The sequence below is a fragment of the Opisthocomus hoazin genome, chromosome 14, assembly GCF_030867145.1.
Source record: "Opisthocomus hoazin isolate bOpiHoa1 chromosome 14, bOpiHoa1.hap1, whole genome shotgun sequence".
Classification (NCBI taxonomy): Eukaryota; Metazoa; Chordata; class Aves; order Opisthocomiformes; family Opisthocomidae; genus Opisthocomus; species Opisthocomus hoazin.
Window position 1 is genome coordinate 19,040,663 of NC_134427.1, and position 17,669 is coordinate 19,058,331.

At 42.4% G+C, this 17,669-nt stretch overlaps 1 protein-coding gene across 1 annotated transcript in view; it reads right to left on the bottom strand.

Moving 5' to 3' along the window:
• The window catches only part of TENM1 (teneurin transmembrane protein 1), a 1,260,898-nt gene that overhangs the window by 1,031,798 nt on the left and 211,431 nt on the right, over window positions 1–17,669 (bottom strand). The window contains exons 6-7 of the mRNA XM_075435330.1: window positions 2,770–2,870; window positions 1,247–1,485 (exon numbers count right to left, since the gene is read on the bottom strand). The gene's annotated coding sequence lies outside the window, so the exon portion shown is untranslated. The remainder of the gene's footprint in view (window positions 1–1,246; window positions 1,486–2,769; window positions 2,871–17,669) is intronic.

The window sequence follows — 17,669 nt, forward strand, 5'->3', positions numbered from 1 at the left end:
CCAAGCTCTTTGTAGAACACTGAAAAGGAAAGGCAATCATGAATTGTTTCATCTTCCAGTCCTTCTGAAACGGAGATGTGCTTGGCTATGAATAGCTTCGCTTTCCCCCTGCTGCTGGAAACATGCCTAGCCTCTGACTTCTTCTGGAAGAGCAAGGCAAGAGCATCCTGACAATGTTCTCCTGAAGAGCTTGTTTTGTGTGTGCTTGTAACAATAAAAACATTGTTAGTCAGTCTAAGTGAGAAACTAAAGAGATGGAAAATAAACAGGGAAAAACAGTTGCTCAGGAAGTATATGGCAAGGGGTAAAACACTTACAAAACTATAAGGCAAAGGGTAAAAGGAGCACCCCTGATCTCAGAAGCTAGAAGTGTTCTACTCCCTCTCCAGGCAAAATACCTTTTACCAGTATGGCTTTTTGCCTGTCATAAGCCGCTTCTGTGCGCCTTCCCAGGGGCATCTCCGCCCCAGCAGCACGCTGGCATTCCACAGACCGCACCCCACACAGAATCCCACGCGCCTGGCAGCTGCCACACCAGCCGGCCCCAAAGCTACCGCACCCCAAACCCATGGCTTTGCAGTGCACTTCCATGCAGGTTTCTTTCTTTTGGGAAGTACCAGAGGTATATTAAAAACTGCACTGAGCATCAGCGAATGCATTACGCTGCTCATCAGAGAGCCCCAAACTGTTTCAGCAGCTAGAGCTTCAGTCTTTTATAAACACGCATCTAGTTTCTTCTGGTTTAAATCACGCATTTTCCTATTGGCAATCATCTTCTACCATGAGGTTATGACAGAGTTAATTCCTTTATCCATATCCTAAGCATACACACAGGTCTGAGTCATTAACAGCACCACATGCTCAGTTTGTGCAAACTCCATGTGTGCTGAATGCCATATTCAGACATTTCCCAGCACCTCCACTTCCATGCAATACCAGCGGCATCTTCTTTAGAAAATTTGTAGGCATTTTAGGGACATGGGCACCCACCTCATTCATCTAGTAATTTATTAAGTGTCAGGCACATTCTCAGGCTCCTCCCTACTTCAGTTGCACAGTTACAACAGTTGGAATTCATTTTTGGGGACTCCACAGTATTAATAAAATGCATTATTTGTTACCAGAACATGCCTGGCATGGTCTAGTGTATTTCTAAGACTCTTTTTGTTGCAAACCAATAAAAACCAGCTTGAAAAACCTCTTCAATCCCTGTTACTTTGTGTGCAGGTTTTCGGCTGTGACATACCTAGCAAGCTTGGGTAAGCTTTGAACTACTGAAGGTTTGAACATCCATCAGCTCAAAACCGTTGATGATCTGCTTGATACAAACATTGATGTGTTCACCATGGGAACCAAAAGAAAACTATGTAGCTGAGCTTCCTGTTGATGAAGGCAAGATAGCAGAAAATTTTCCAGATGTGGGGTTCAATCCTTTACGCTTTGTTCAGTCTAGCCTCCCGTTGATTTAACAAGCAGTTTCAGTTCCTTAGAAAACAGAAAATGAGGATGTAATTGTGGAATACATTATTTAACTACAAAGCAGCTAGCACTGGCCATACATAGTCAAAACAAATCTACAAAATACTTAAATGAATACAGAATGTTTTTAAACAATAATTTTATACTACTTATTTCATAATAATAAAACAGATAACTGTACTGATAGCACTGGGATTATGTGCAGTTTGTGACTTCTAGCTAAAAACAAGAAGTGGTTTTAACATGGTGTGTTGGTTATGATTAATTAGAATTAGTTTTCTGTTCCAGGGACTGCTACCCTGTCTGTTTCAGGCCTATTGTCTGGAAACAGAAACAACCCCAGGAAAACCAGTTCTTGCCCAAGAGAAAAGAGGTATATCCCTAGGGAGAAAATGGAGAAAGCAATGTATTGATGCAGCTGCCTCCTAAATAATAGTGGAGCACAGGGAGGGGAAAAGATCATGACAGAGAGGAGATAACAAAGAGGGAATAGTTTCTTGAGGATAAGAGAGACTTGTTTAGATTAGGCAAAGTAGAAGAACAATATCTGCAGATTGAAAGCCCATCAACTTGAAAGAAAAAGCCACAAACTGTGGGCTTAATTATATGTCATATAACATAATATATATAATTCCCAAATAAAGCAAAGCTACACCTAAAGCACATTAAAAAAACCCCAACAACTCTTCCTCAACTTCTTCTCTTATTAAGGCCACACACTGTGTTTAAAAGCACTAAGTGTCCCCACATTTCGCTGCACAAATGATACCTCTGCAGGAAAAGCAGGGATTAAATAGCTACCATGCATTCGGTACAGTGGGTCCCTCTGTGACAGCACATTGGCAAAAAGAGAGTGGTTAGGAGAGCTGCAGGTTGATGCAGAACAACGTGAATATCGTTTTATTAATCCCATAGCTCTGTCCTAGGAGTCGCTGTCACAAAGGGAGAAAAATGCAGTAAGAAAACTGAACAGGACTAGAGACCTGTGATTGCACAGAGAAATAAAACAAGTTTTACTTGTATGATTTATCAGCACAGCTACTGAGCAGCCATTTGTAACAACTTTAGTGCAAACTGCGTAATACTGGATGTTTTTCTCCAATGTCCAGTACCTGCAGGCACGTACCTGTAGGAAAATCCCAGGGTTCAGCATAGGAAAGAACAAAACGCAATTCTGTTGCTTGGGATAGCACAGAACTGTGGAAAACACGGTTCATCTAGCCTTGGGGCTGTTGAAGTACGGAAGTGAAAATAAAAAAAGAAAACTCTAACATTGTTTAAAAATGTCACCTGATTTCTGCAGCCTTGGCTCTGTGTGAGGTTGCTAACACCACGAGTACAATGTGGTATTTTCTTCTTCAGGGGCGAGATGAGACTTGTTCCAATTGTACCTAAAATTTCACACATAGATAATGAAACAATCAAATCACGGCCTCTAGAATATCTTTGTAGATGTGTTGTGGCTTTTTTTTTTTTTGTTGCCAAGACGTTTTCATGTTAATTCATGTCAGTGAGGAGCACCTTGAATCAGAGCCACCTACATCTCTGTGCTCCCGGTTTGGCAAGCTAGAGGAAATATTGCAGCGCTAAAAGGCTCCAAATTTTCTGAATTAACTAAGTCAGCCCTTAAATTTTTTCCACCTTCTTAGTGCATAATTGCATCTAATTGTACATTTTGAGCAAATACATATAATCACATTGTTATGACATGTAATTACCTAATTGTGATGTATAATTAAGTAAATAACACAAGAAATTGTGCAGAACTTTAATAAATTTGTTAAAAAGAAGTTAATCTTTTCTGTGGCTGACAGAAGAAGGCATTTTCACCTCTAATGATCACAATCAATTTAACATTTTCTACCCTAATTAGCAGGCACTCTGCCGGCATGTCCAGAATATACAAATTCAATCAAAACACTGGGTGATGACATTTGTGACTTTCTATATGTATTTGCTATATGCAAAGACAAACATCTTTATGCAGAATTTAATGACCAGTTGCTACGGAAAGTGCAAGCTCAGGAGAATCCATTCAATGGGATGCATTAACCATGGTCTGTTGATAACCTTAAAAATTCACTGTTCTTTTTATCATAGTTCTTTTTATTCATAGTTCTTTTTATCAGCATGGCTCAAAGCACATTATTACCTGTTCATGCACATACATGTTTAGTTACATCGCATTTTAAGGATCTCTATTTTAAGGGAGAGAGAGGTTGCAAGTCCCACTGCAGACGAGTAACTTACCCACAGGTTCTGCACCTGGTCAGTAATTTACTTGCACATTAGGCAGCGATAAGGCTGAGCCCCCAAAAGTCAGAGGAGGGTTTGCCACCCTCTTGCAAGGTCTGCAAAGGCAGTTTCTGATGCGCTTCTACCAAGACGAACAACGTGTTAACTAATCTCATCAGGAGCTTCTGCTTCTCGTATTGTCCCTGCCACTACTTGGTGTAGCAACACAATTCCTATACCAAACACAGTTTTCTCATTAGGAAGAACTTTGAGTTTAGGAGTTGTTCTTCTATGGCAGGAGACTTCACCTTGGCAAGGGAGTTCTATTTATTGTCATAGCTGAGGTTTTTTGTTGTCCTGGGAATTCTGTGTGTTAACCAGTGCATTTTACATACATACACCCTGTGAGACTAACACACATTTCCTCCACCGCTCCATGCACCTGCGGAGAGGTTAGCTACCTAACACTAGCAAATACTAAAACATACAAGTCCCTTTCATATCATGTAGAATCTAATTTTCTGGATAGTCAAGCAACACAGGACTAAAACCAAGAAAACAAATGACTGGTGAAATTTAAGACAGATTCTTAAGACACCAAAAAGGCTTTTCCTAAGTTTTTTGTTTATATTTTTCCTCCCCAGCATACATCACAGTCATGCCCAGTGTGCTAGATGAGGGGCTGACAATCTTCTCACCATGGTCTGCAAGGTATTTCTATGAAAGGCTTACCCAACTCCCTTAGAAAATTTGCAGTGCCATCAAGGCAAGCTCTGTAATACAGTCATGGCTTCTAAACGGGTTTTTCTATGTATAGCTCATTAGCAAAGATCACACAAATACACATTTTAGTAACTCCTTTCCAGCTTGCCCTGTTGATATTGACAGTGACTTTCAGCACAGCTGATTCACATCCAGGCTTTGGGAGCTTTCTACCCTTTACATTTCCCAAAGGCAACAAAAGCCCAGATTGCCCAAAACTAAATTGAATCCACATGTTTAGGAGCTACTCTCTATAAACAGTATGTTTCATTTAGCAAATATTTTGGGAAGTAAGATCAACAGGGGTTGAACACTGAAGAAGTGATTTAGAAGACTGCTGTAAACAGAGTAGATATACACACATAACATTTGACAGAGCAAATACGTGACATTTGATAAATACAAAGCACTTTTCAAGGCATAAAAAACAGGTTTTGTTTCTCCCTACATTACAAAAATAAACTGCAACTGAAGAATAGCCTCAATTAAAAAAACACTTAATTTGGCAGTGGGTATTTAAGTTAAAGAGGAAAATCAGTATGTTGCGTACACACTCTGCAGCTATCGTACCAAAAACTGACACCCTCATGAGAGAGCATGTAATGTAAGTTGTTGGCAAACTGTCTGAACACCAGAATGAAGAAAGAAAGAAAAGAATCCGGGGTGACAGTAAGAATGTTACAATCAACCAAAACACAGGCTGAAACTCGCATTCGCATTTGCAGTTTCCAGTTATCAAAACTTGACACCTTCGCTGTCATGCCAGCATCCCAGGAAAAAAAAAAAATTAGCACTTCAAACACCTCCACCCACACCATCAAGCACAACTTCTTTCCACAACAATTCTTTATTAAATGATCAAAAAGTTCTTTTTTTTTCTTTCTTTTTTTTTCTTAATGGTGTTACCTCAAACTAGATTGTATCTGGGGTAAAAAACCCACAGCATGTCATCTGGAAAACAGAGGGATGGCCACATGTCAATGCGGTGCTATGAAAACAGACCTTTCCATCCCTTTCTGATAGACCCAGACCATTACAAAAATTTCCAGAGCAGTCACAGTATTTGGCAAGAACAGTTCATCTAAATAACCATCTCAAAAAAAAAAAAAAAAAACAACAGGAGGGAAAATATACATATTCTGCAAAGAGTTGTTCTAGCTGGGCTTTGGGAGAGAAAAGCTTAAAGCATTTATAGAAACAACCCAAAGACATTTTCGAGACATCGGGCTAACTGGCCTTTTGTTTAACAGAAACACTTTCAAAGACCGGAATTAATCCAGATTTGTTGGTTTAATAAAGAACAGAATCCAGCTCACTGATTTAATGCACTAGATTTACTGCTATGTTCTGGCCATGTGAAGAGCTGTAAATTGGATTTAGTGAACACAAGCAAGTCAATAAACGCCAGAAAGCAGACAAGATACCAGTAAATCCACACCAAAACACTAAAAATCACTGCAAAGTATCTTAACCAAAAGGCAGTGACCCTGATTTTCCACTTTCATGTAATTTCTGTCTATATTTACACCTGCCCAGGTGTAAATAGTATTAAATCATTGAGCTCCACTTAGCAGTAGCTTTCCAGGCAGGTGGGTAAGTCCACCCCAGCTGAGAAGCCCGGCCCCACTTGCTTCTCTCCTCGGAAGAGAATGATCCTCTTCAGCAGCTCAGAGCAGCGAGGACGCAATAACACAGAGGAGGGGGACTGCTGAATAAGAGCACATAAAGAGTAAAGAAAAGAGTGGGGATCGGATGGAGAGGAGAGAAGTGAGCATGAAACAGGCATCTGTCATTACCCCACCCAGCATTTCGGCATCTTTCCAAGTCCTTCCCTTTCACCCCTCGTACCCTGTGATCTTAACCTCGGGAGTCAGCACAATTCAAGGCTTACTGCTGACAGTGCCGTTACCTTTCGCCTTGGGTTCTGTGCTTATAATACCAGATGGGGCGATACCGGGGTCAGAGCAAATGGAGAACCTCAGCGGTGAGCCAACGTGGCACATCCTTGTTCCAAACCACAGCAGTGTGGCCCCTTCGGCACAGCCCCACAGACACCAGCACCAGCTACGCGCACCAGCTACGCGCCCTGCACGATGGCATGAAGGCCCCGGCTCCACCCCGTCAGGCAGGCCCTTCTCTTTGCCTTAAACCACCTCTATCAGCACGCATCTTTTTGCATAATTTATTTCAATTCATCATTGCCAAGAGATCTGTTAATAAAATACACAACCCTGTGGAGCATGTTGCCTGATCCTATTCTTGTCTTCTCCTCCTCCACAGAGAACCAGGCACATTTGAGATCTATCACCACTGTATTCTTAGTTTAACAGAAGTATATTTTTGATCATCCATGATATGGAATTTAACAGGAAAATATTAAATTTGTTGCAAAAATCTATGGAGCGCTCTAAAATTTCACCCCTAACGCTGTATTAAACTGTTATGTACACAGGTTTGAAACCCTTGCAGATACTTTTTAAGACAAACAGCTGCAGCTGCTCATTGTGTGATACCTTCTTTGTAAATGCCACTTTCCCCCCTGTGCCCAGATACCAGGAGAGCATCAGCCCCCACAAACACTCCATTTCTTTTTTGCTCCCTGAGCACACAGCTACAAGGTCCACCAACAATCTCTACCTGCTCAGTCCTCTCCTCTAAAGGCGCACGATTTCACTGTAACAACACATAAAGTCACTTTGAGCGGCAGCTTCCTATTCTTTTGCAATCCATACACACCCAAGACACAGCAGTGGGGGAAAATGCTAAAATTCAAAAAAACTCCTTTTCCTCAGTAGGCTGAGGCAGTTGTGACTCCAGCATAAACTGCCATGTCCTCAGTTTCGGGGCAAATTTCAGATAGTCTCACAATTTCTCACCGTGTGACTTCCTAAACCTACAAGGATTTTGGCCCTCTGAGCTTTCCTATACACGTACAGAAGTCAAATTCACATTTACAAAATTGACCTATTGATGGTGTCCCTCAACTACACATTTCATAAGATAATGTCTCTGTTCCTATCAGTGAGAGCAAAACCGACATTATATTTCATGAGGATTTCTAAACACAATTAATCCGGGTTTAGATAGTTACATAAACCTCTGGATTTAGGCAGCATGAGCGTTACCAGATCCAGACAAAAATAATCTGTATTTTTCTTGCCCTGAGGTCACCTAAACCTCCAGAGCGCTGAGGATCCTGCTCTGAACAGTCATTTCTGTCTCCCTCTTTACCTCAGTCCACTTGGCTTTGGCTGTGGCTTACCCCACAGTTAGAACTAGTTAAGAAAGTATGTTTGGACTTTTTTATTCTCTCTGATTTTTTGTATATTGCTCTCCAAGTTTTTTTAATCCTTTTCGTAATCACCCACACTGTTTCTGTACAAGCAGGTGAGTGACTGAACACCAAGCGTTTACGCTGCCTACAAAGGACCCTTCCACGATCCAGCACCTTCATGGGATAAACAGGAATTATTGGCTCTGTACAATGAGAGTCTCCAAGTCATCAAAAGAAATTCATAAGGAAAAGCACATTTACCTCTGAATAAAACACAAATATATTTTGCAAATAATAAAAAATAGGTTGGAAAGAGGGTTACATATTGATCCCTCTGCTTCACTCACACAGTGGCATGTGTTTACTAGCAATGGTACTTTTTTCCCTGAAGTCTCATCAAAGATGTTACTAAAGGTGGAAATCAAGATGAAAGCCATAGGTTCTGAACCCTGATGCTAAAGCAGACCCCCAGTACAAACCCAGTTCCCATTGAAAACGCCGCCCTTGTTCCCCTCTCGGTCAGCAGAACGTGCTTTTGCTAACTGTGGGGGAAACTCAGTAGATCACTGTGAAAACTAGGGAACGGGCTTAGGCTACAAACAGCAAGATTTTCAAGGTGAATAAACCATTTCATGTGGTTCACACTTGAAAAAGAACCAGAAATATCTGAAATGTTCACATTCTCCCACATTCTGTGTGAGGGATGTTGAGTGCAATGTTAGGTGACAACCGCAGAAGGGATCAATGCAGCCAGGGGTGGGGAATCAACACACCCAATGCTCACAGGCTACACCATCACTTTTCAATCCCTATTCTTAAAGACTTATTAGATATTCAGGACGTGGGATGGAATAAAATGATACTGTGCCCTAATTAGCAGATCGTTTACAAATCCCAGACCCCTCTTCTCTTCAGTGACTGTCTTGGCAAATACAGATACCAGCACAGACTTCTTTTTCCGTGCTTCTATCCTTTATCTAACTTTGCTTTTCACGGGTTCGTTGAAGCAATGTTTTGTAATAGTGTCAAATTAGTAGAAAACCTGAGGTATAGCAATCTGACAATGATATAGCTGTCATGACGGTTCTACTTTTTGCTTGTACCTACTCAGGCATAATTAGAATCAAATATCTACCTCTCAGCGTTTCTCTTGGGCTCATCCAACTCTGAAAGCTCACAGGCCATTAAGGCATATCAATTAGTAATGATTTTTTTTCAGCCCCCAGCAGCCACTGAAGCATACATTAAAGGCGATATCTGCAGTCAAAAATTTAATGTGCACATTTGAGAATATATACTTTGATGAAGAGAATATTATCAGGGAAACTAATTTGCTTAAAGTTTTATATCACGGCTATCAAAAGTATTTTATTTGCTGAACAAATGTCCAGTGAACACTCCCATATCTGTTAAGTAATATTAATTACACACAGGTTTGGAAAACACAAGACTCATTAAAGGATAAATGAGGCTGTGCAATAGCCCAGAAGAGCTAATGTTATCACTTCCCAGGCCACTTTTACAGCCTTCTTAGTAGGACCATTTTTAACTGAGTCATCGTGGCCTGAGGAAAGATACTTTCATTTTTTTAGTATATCTATCCAATTGAGTAGTTCATTACAAGCACCAGAACGGGAGGGCTGTCACATTCCTCGTAGCTAGGTAAGTCCGTTCGGTCAGGACTGTTTGGAAAAGCAATCCTTTTCACGTTTGCCATCATTTCCAAGCCTGACAGGTCACTTACCTCGTTTCAAACTCAGCTCAAAAATTAGTTACTCAAAGATCAGACTGCAAAGCAAATGTAATTAACAGTATGGACACACATTTAGTGCTAAGGTAGCACTGGAGCAGAAAAATTCCTATATGCAGGAAGCAGGAATATACATGCCCTCCTTTCCAAACTGGTTTAGGAATTGTGTTAGTTTGTTCCTTTTTAAATTCTGTACGGGTAATTTGAGATGTTTCAGTGAAAGTACTCGACTGAAAGAACAGTTCAGCTAATCTTGGCATCAATTTAACCTTCATACACCTTTTTCTGATAAATATATGCAAATAATGTCTAATCTAAGGTCACCACAAGCAGCAGAGAGGTTTCCGCAGGCTTTGAATCAGACTTTGTACGAGAGATGGAATTAAGTGTAAGAACTGAGGAAAACAGAAGAAAATGGCTGAAGGTGCCTCTCGGTGAAGCTGGAAACTCTGGATTCCACTTTGCATGCAACTGGAAATCTACCCTAGGGTTGCTGTTCAGCGCCTGCGTTCTCGTTTCACTGCAGGTCTCGGCACAGCTCATCCTGGTGCATTGCACAGTATATTAACGGCACTGACAACCGGAGGCTTCAGGAAAACGGGAACAGAAACCTAAAACCTTGAAGGCTGGTGCAGTTCCTTTGTATCATGGCTTCACAGGCTCTCTGAAGAGCTAATTCACTGAATTCAAAACTTCTGGACAATCTACTTCGACCTTTCTACCTATTTTTACTTATTTGTAAACACACAAATACATTGCCCCTCCTGGAAAATATCAAACACTGATGAAATGCTAGGAGCAGATCAAAATCCCATTTAATCCCGGTAGCCAGCAAGCATGAGCCTTACTATGAAGATACAGATGCAACTGAATTTGTCACTCCTTTGAGTGGCCGAGGCTCGGACTCCTCCTTAAGTGATGTGACCTGTAACGATTTTTGGAATACAAGCATAAGATTCATTTCCAAGTTTTTGTTCTACTGTTATGCCTGTGAAACTGTTTCCACTTGAACATACATGACATTAGTCATAAATCTCTGGTCAAACACAGGTGAAGCAGGATGGAAATGCCATATACAACATTCACTTTTACCCTCAGCTGCCAAGAACCTTCTTGCAGTGTAGCTGACCTGATAATCACTTGAAACATCCGCATAATGCTTTAATTATCTGTATCATCACCCAACAAATCTGACACCAGCTTTCTCAGCAGGAGTTTGCCGATTCCTTCTCAGCTAGTTAATGCTTTACTTACAGGAGTCTTAAGGTTTGGTCCGGGCACAGATCACGTACCTCGTATAACTCTTTCAAATTAGGTCCAATATCTTTTTCATGTTTATTTTTCTTTGGGTCTAAATAGCAGCTCTGGTGCGACCCTACATATTTTTACATCTGTGCACAGGTTTCCATACTAATGAAGCTAATTTTTCTCTCCATGTGGAAATCCCCTTAACCAGACAAGGTCAACACAAAAGAGGAGTTTCAGTAGACAGCATCTCCTCACTTCCCACCAGCTCCTCCCTCCTGCTCAGCCACCCGGGTCTTTCCTCCACCCTGGGCATGCCTGGCACACCATTTGCCTCTCTTCTCCAGAAGTCGCATATTTAAACTCCGTGAGTATACGCATAGTAGGAAGCAGTACCATGAGATGCTGAATGAAAGCATATGTGGAAGTTAACAGCTTAAATTTTAAAAGCGAGAAGTTTTGCAAATTATAACCAAAAATAATAGAAAACTTGAACAAACACTTCTACACTTCACTGTATTGCTTATACTTTGATATTAAAGCTTCCTTCCAATCATGAAAAAAATATCTCCAAAACAGAGAGATAAATATACTTCAGTCAAAAGGCCAAATAATCTCTCTAGCCTTATCTGCACACATATGCATGCAAGAAATATCTACCACCCAGGCAACAGTCTACAGCCCCCCATTCCCTTTTGCAGCTATCAGTCAGGTTTGACCTTTGGTTCAGACCTAAAATTTCCCAACCCATTCGTTCTATCTTCAGAGCAGCAGCTTCTTCAGGGAAAGAGATGATAATGTATCTGCGAGGGCTGACTCTTTGTGCAGTTGGAGGGGGGTAAGTGCCAGCATAACAAATTGCTCCTGTTCAAACCCATCAATTCCAAACAAGCATCTGGAAAACTTGACAAGAATACTCAAATGACCCTTGTATTCTGACAGCTGGAAAAGAGAAAGCGCTCTCCGCGAGGGGAAGAAGCGTGCTCAAACTTTTTGCCTAGACAGAGAAACACAGAGCTGTTTGAAATATTTTGCTTCAAAGCCCATTAAACTAAACTTCCAGTGCAAAGTATGATTCATGCAGGCAACTATGTCTGCGTTCACAAACCTGTGGTCAGCACTGTTGGCACTCGGAGCCCAGATATCAGTTCATTTCACGTCTGCACAGAGATGGGTGCTAGGCGCTAACTCCATCCTGGAATACATACAGCTAGAGCTAAATAACTAGGTGAGACTGATCTTCTGCACATACTTGCACAATGCTGGGTTCAACAGATTGCAACATCACCAGAAGCTGGTCATGGTGATGGGCAGGCTGTGAATTCCCTTCTGTCATGAACCTCCACTGTGGTAATGGATCATTCCCTCCCCACGAGAGGAACTTTAGTCCCTCTTTAACCTTGGCATGCTGGGAATGGGCTCCACTGTCTTCTTCCTGGGGAGAGCTTCTGCCTGCTCCACTCAAAGAGGCCACTGAGGATGCCTCCAGGATGCACGGACTGCAATTTTGTTCCTTCTCCCCAGTCCTGTGAAGAGAAACACCTTGATTTCAATTTGACTGTATCTCAGGATTCCAAATTTGGTCAAAATCTGCATCGAGGGGAAAAAAACCCAAAACTACCTTGCAACATCAATGAATTCTCCTCATTCAGAGTATCCTGACTGGGCTCTGCAGATGAGACATCTACCTAGTACATGAAAATACCTTAAAACGGTTCAAAATGCAACAAACTGCTTCTGGAATTTCGCAGTCCCAAATTCTGCTGTTTCTGCGCTGCTGCCCCACAGAGTTCCCTTTACTACTGTGGACCTAGACCGGTCCACAAGCCTGGTTATGTACTGTATATCTAGGATGTGTGAAATGGTCCAGTTTACCCACACCCTGAGTTGCTCTGCGGAAGGAAACCAAAGGCAAACCGAGCAACCAGATCCATGCTGGCGCTGTGCTCAGGGATGTTGTTCTTCAGACCTGTTTCAGGGAAGATCACTCTGAAGTTATCTTCTTACTAGAAGACACCCATAGAAATAATATTCTGGTCTAAGTTTATTCTTTTAGATTAAACATAACAATTGCCCCAGGTGTTCTGATTGAAGCAGAAAATGGCAGGAAGGAAAGAAGACCCTCTAGAAGACACAGGTCTATTTGGATGTTTAAACTCTCCAACAAGCAGCGGCCCAAATCCTCAAAGTGAGGTGGTCAAAAGTCCTGTGTTTACCTAAAAAAAGCCTTGGAAAAAATGTTTTCTAATGTATAGTCTGGTATGTTGGAAAAGCAAAGGCATAAGCCTCAGTACTTTGCAGTTTTTTGTACAGGAGAAATAGCAGAAGTTCTTTAAATTACCTGGGTTTTATTAAGAAAAAAAAAATGCTCCCAGTTTTAAATTGGTTTTCATTAAAGGTAGCTCTGTTTGGAAGTACTCAGTAATGCATTCAGCGTTCATAACAATGAAGAACTGACACTTTATATACAGCAGAAAACAGTGGACCTTATTTTTTGTGTCACAAGAAAAATTAACCAAGTTACATTAGGAAATGGGTCACAACAGGATTTGCAATAAACACTATATACAATCTCAGCCATTTGTACAGAACACAGCTGACACACACACAGAGTTTTCTGGTTTATGCCTTACTTCTATGATTCTAAATTGATTTACAGCCCCATGTGAGACTTATAAAAGAGCCCTAGGCAACTCTATCCTGCTCACAGACTATTTGCAACACTGTGAATTTCTCAATTTGCCCATTTAAAAACATTTTCCCTTTTCCTTCCTTTCAATAACAGATTTCTGGAGGGAGTAGGGCGAGAGAGACGAGAAGAGAGATTTAATGGTTACATAACTTGAGACACAAACACTTCTATCGCCTTCTCCTACTCCCAATCCTATAGAAGCTCAGTTATTTGACTGGAGGAATCACTGCCCCCACCCACCTGCCCTAGTAAATACCCGGATCTATAAGCAGCAGCAGTGTCCTGACCACGAGAGTATGACACAAACGCTGCTGTGAAATGAATCACTAACTTGAATGTGACTTCAATTAGAAGAAAATTCTACTTTTATTAAGCCAGAAGATTTATAAAAATGGGGAATTTGTGTTTACACATATAGGAAAGGTCTCAAAAATGAGGCAAGGTTAGTGTCTCAAGGAGTTTGCTTATTAAATCCCCCACAGCATAACACTGATATCGGTGGATAATTAGCCATCTTCCAGTTTGGAAATTAGGTATAGAGAAATGGCACATGGGGTCCCAAGGTGGCAAAGGAAATCAGAAACAGATCAAGAACCAGAATTTGCTATTCTGATTCTTAGTGCAATACTCTTTCTAATAAGCCACGTTGCTCCCCTTCATTACTGTTTTTATTTTACTTCTCTAATGGTAAAATGGCTATGGAGAACATTTTCTGTGAGGCAATAGGCACCTAGAGACCAAATACTAAATTTCACAATCACTCGTTCTGTTCATCTCCACTTCACCGGGGTTACACAGCAAAAGCTTAGCGCTCACTTTGGCCCTGCGTCTACCCGCTTCTCTTGCTGTTTTTCGCTAATTTAACACCTCGGGATGGAATGGATACGAATCCCCGCTCCTCCTCAGCACTTTGCTTGACTGATAAGCATAACTAAGATGTATCTATTTTATTCGGTTTCTTCGTGACACTGTGAATATTGATCTTTCATTTCCATTTTCCAAAGGGAGGTAGCATTCCCTCCTTCATTTTAGGGCCCGATGCCGATGAAAGATACACGCGAGAGCAGGCAGGACATGATGAGTGATTAATACTGCCAGCAAATCTTCATTTTGCTAAAACCATTCTTAGTAAGACTTCGGGTTTACTCTAGCAAGTGACTTCGTGGTTGCTCTCATCCCATGGCTCGGTGGAAAACCACCGCTGTCTGTTGCTGCTGCTATTCCCAGCTGCTGGCTGTGTCACACCACCCTGCAGTGGTACCGCAACAGCTGCCTGCACTGCCGTGCTTTCAAACACATCAGGGAGCAAAACCAAAACACCTTTCCTTCTCTTTCTTCCCCAAAGATATATATTTTTTTTAAGCCAGGTCCATGGTCTGATTCACCACTGACACAAAATAAACCAAGTACCATGTATTTCTCCTGAGAGTAAAACTCCACAGTGTGGCATCAGCTTCCGTCCCAGCTCTGTGAACCCAAGATGTGCTAAGACCTCGGGTGGGTTCCGTGCAGGTTGGAGTTACGCTGGATGCACTGCAGCTCAGCGGCTGACAAAGCCGGGCTGCTGGGGAAGGCAGCGGTGAGGAGGCAGGAGGCTGCAGCCCCCTGCCCGCGGCACACCCCACCCGCACTGCACAGCCATGGTGATGCCTCCACACCACGCAGCCACTGAGTCCGCCAAGAGCAGTGTCATCTGCCCACCAAGCGTGACCATCTGAACTACCTCTCAGATTGCATTTATACCCCCAAAAACACGCTGCTGCTCTTTCGTCAAGGAGCCCCTTCTGGTTTTCTACCAACAACCCTTTGATACAGAATGAAGTAACAAATCAGATGCCACTGACAATTTTTCTTTTGCAGTTAGTCATGTGAGAAACATGACGACGGTGAAGATGTAAAGCCCTTTTTTCCATGAGTCATAAATTTTGAATAAAAACCTGCAATATTTCAGGGCTGTGGATTTTGGGAACAAAATTACAGTTAATCATAGAATCATAATTTATGTTGGAAGGGACTTGTGGAGGTTATCTCACACAACCCCTCTCTCAAAGCAAGCCAACTTTTACCAGGGCCTTGTCAAACCTCACTCAGAGCCCTGTCACACAGCTTCGCAAAACAGCTGGTCTGCTTTGTGCATTTTTTTCCTTTCAAATGACTTTTTCTAGAGAACACGTACAAGGGCAAATTGCAAAGTAGAGATATAAAAAATACTTAGAAGGTTCAAGACTCTATCACAATGTCTAATTTGAAAATATTATCAACATGACAAGTTTAGGTCGTCATTTTCTTTTTTTTTTTAAATTGATCCCAAAAAACTTCTGCAAATGTTCCACAAGTTTCCGTGTTCAAGAAATACCAGAAAAGATTTGGAGCTAGAGAGAAAATAAGCAAAGACAGGATGCCAGAATCTGATCCTTTTTACCTTGAAGCTGAAGTTATGTCACTTGATGGGAATCACTTGTAAAGGCACTCAACATCTAAATTTTTCTTACTGAAGAAAAACAATGTATGTTAGCATTGACTTATCAGCTAACTTAAGGCTAGATGCTGTTATCCTTCAGTATATCACAAGGGTTTTCCTTGATAAAGTAAATCTTCTTCTCTCCTCATATAAAAATACTTTATTCTCCTGACAATTTTCAGGAGGAAACAAGCGAGCGATCGCAACTGCAAAGCTCTGCCATGGACACGCACAGACTGGTCCATCGCGGGAGGGGAAGCTCCAGCGAGAGCTGCAGCTGGCCCAGGAGCCGCAGGCCGGCTGCCAGGCTCACCCTCAGCGGCATGGACATGGGGCTGGGTGCCATGGTCCTCAGCGTGGAGGTCACCCACCGCAGCCACTTGCCCTCCCCAGGCACAGCCCTTGCTTGCTGCTCCCTGGCAGCCACCGTTGGGAACGCAGCCCATACCTAAAGCTTCTCCCAGATCTTTCAATTATGGTTGTTATGTAAGGGAAAGTGGTTTATTTTTAACACGTAGCTGCATTTCCATTATATAACAATCCCCATCTCCGATTATTTTTGTTGCAGTCATCACAAGAGTTGTTCTTGCCTTTTCTATCAGTCAGACCAAGAGGGAGCTGTGTGCATCGCGTGCCTCTCCGTAGATTTGAAAGAGAACCACTGAAGGGTAATTAGAAAATATCAGATGGTGAGGGCAGACACTGCTGCCCTGGCCCAGTGCCGCACACACCAGCACTTTGGGAGCGGGACTGGTTTACGCAGAGCGAGCCAAGGCCTGGAAATGGTAAGGGTAAGGCAGTGCACAGGAGGTAGCGACAGTGCCCCACGTGTCTCCGCGTATCCCTCACTCCTCCAAATGATGCTAGAGGAGTCAGGATTTTTGGAAGAGCCCAACTGCCACGTCGGTCCAAGTGGAAAAGGAACATCTCTGAAACCACCGCTGCACCTCCCTGTGCCTCAGCTTCTCATTCATAAACATGCGATACAGAATCACAGAATCACAGAATGGTCGGGTTGGAAGGGACCTCTGTGGGTCATCTGGTCCAACCCCCCTGCCGAAGCAGGGTCACCTACAGCAGGCTGCACAGGACCTTGTCCAGGTGGGTCCTGAATATCTCCAGAGAAGGAGACTCCACCACCTCCCTGGGCAGCCTGTTCCAGGGCTCTGTCACCCTCAGAGTGAAGAAGTTCTTCCTCCTGTTCAGCTGGAACTTCCTCTGCTTCAGTTTGTGCCCATTGCCCCTTGTCCTGTCACTGGGCACCACTGAAAAGAGTTTGGCCCCATCCTCCTGACACCCACCCTGCAGATATTTGTAAGCACCAATATTTGTATACCACCGTTGCCCTTCTCTGCCTGGTAAATGCAGATTTAAAGTTCTTTGGGCAAGAATTGTCTCTAATGATATGCACATCCAGCGCCTAAAGCTGGGAGTCCTGGTGTAGATTGTGCCCTCCAAGCATTCATTCTGTACAAAATATAAGAAAATAGGGAGGTGGGGTGCGGGAGAGAGGAAAGCCTTTTAGACTATAAGAAAGAAGCCGAACCCGGCTAATTACCAAGAGCTTCCCATCATGCTGACAGACTCCCACCGTGGACACACTCAGTGGCTGTTCTTTATTTCTGAGCTTTACTTTAATCCCTCCTCATTTCTCTTGTTTCATTTCCAGTCAGTTCAGGATCCTAATGTTTTTGCCAACTTATATTTAATGGGATTGTTAGCATCCAGGAAGCCTTGTCAAATAATCATTATACAGCTACTTCCAGGGACC